The sequence below is a fragment of the Otolemur garnettii genome, unplaced genomic scaffold (assembly GCF_000181295.1).
Source record: "Otolemur garnettii isolate 467f Iridium unplaced genomic scaffold, OtoGar3 scaffold00135, whole genome shotgun sequence".
NCBI lineage: Eukaryota > Metazoa > Chordata > Mammalia > Primates > Galagidae > Otolemur > Otolemur garnettii.
Window position 1 is genome coordinate 4,337,682 of NW_003852530.1, and position 1,214 is coordinate 4,338,895.

Sequence of the window (1,214 nt, forward strand, 5' to 3'; positions counted from 1 at the left end):
AAAAAAAAAAAAAAAAAAAAAGTTCCTTCTCAAAAGCCTTCCTTGATCACCCATCATAGAACAAATCCCACTCCCACCTGCTCGTGCCACTTCTGTCTACCCCGCTTTATTTTTTCTCCAATACCTTATCACTACATGGATTTCTATTACATATTTCCTCGCTCGTTAGTTACCTGTCTTCAATGAATGCAGGGGCGACGTTTTGTTCATTGCTTTATTTCTAGTGCCTAGGACACTTGGTAAATGTTGGTGATAGAATGTTTTATGGACATAAGTGACCTTATTATACAAACATCCTTCCTTCTTTCCCCCCTCCTCCTCCTTCCTTCCTTCCCCTCTCCCTCCCTTCTCTTTCTCTCTGTCCTTTCTTTCTCTCTCTTTCTTTCTTTCTTAGATAGAGTCTCACTTTGTCACCCTGGGTACAGTGCCATGGCATCACAGCTCACAGCAACCTCAGACTCTTGGGCTAAAGTGATCCTCCTGCCTCGGCCTCCTGAGTAGCTGGGACTGCAGGCGCTTAACAGAATGGCCAGCTAGTTTTTTATATATTTTTTTTCTTTTAAGGTAAAGTCTCACTATGTCACTCTAGGTAAAGTGCCGTGATATCACGGCTCACAGCAACCTCAAACTCTTGGGCTTAAACAATTCTCTTGCCTCAGCCTCCCAAGTAGCTGGGAGTACAGGTGTCCTCCACAATGCCCAGCTATTTTTTTGTTGCTGGAGTTGTTGTTATTCAGCTGGCCCATCCTGGGTTTGGACCTGCCAGCCTCAGTGCATGTGGCTGGTGCTGTAACCACTGTACTATGGGTGCTGAGCCTAGTTTTTGTATTTTTAGTAGAGATGGGGTCTCACTGTTGCTCAGGCTGGTCTTGAACTTCTAAGCTCAAGCAATGCCTCCACCTCGGTCTCCAGGGTGCTGGGATCACAGGCGTGAGCCACTGTACCTGGCCTGGGGCACAGGTTTTGGTGGTGGAAGAAGTCAGGTTTGTACGCGGGAAGGAACCTGCACACTAAGACACAGTGGGGACGAACTAGGACAATTCAAATTCATCACCAGTCCTTAGGTGCTCCTGGAGATGAAGCTGCGACATAAAAATCAACACACATATCCTTGTTCATTAAGTTGGCAAGGGCTGGCTCGGCGCCTGTGGCTCAAGCGGCTAAGGCGCCAGCCACATACACCTAAGGTGGCGGGTTCGAATCCCCAGCCCGGG

At 47.7% G+C, this 1,214-nt stretch overlaps 1 protein-coding gene across 1 annotated transcript in view; it reads right to left on the minus strand.

Moving 5' to 3' along the window:
• RHPN2 (rhophilin Rho GTPase binding protein 2) overlaps positions 1-1,214 on the minus strand; it is a 74,261-nt gene that overhangs the window by 9,792 nt on the left and 63,255 nt on the right. The gene's annotated exons all lie outside the window — the stretch shown is intronic.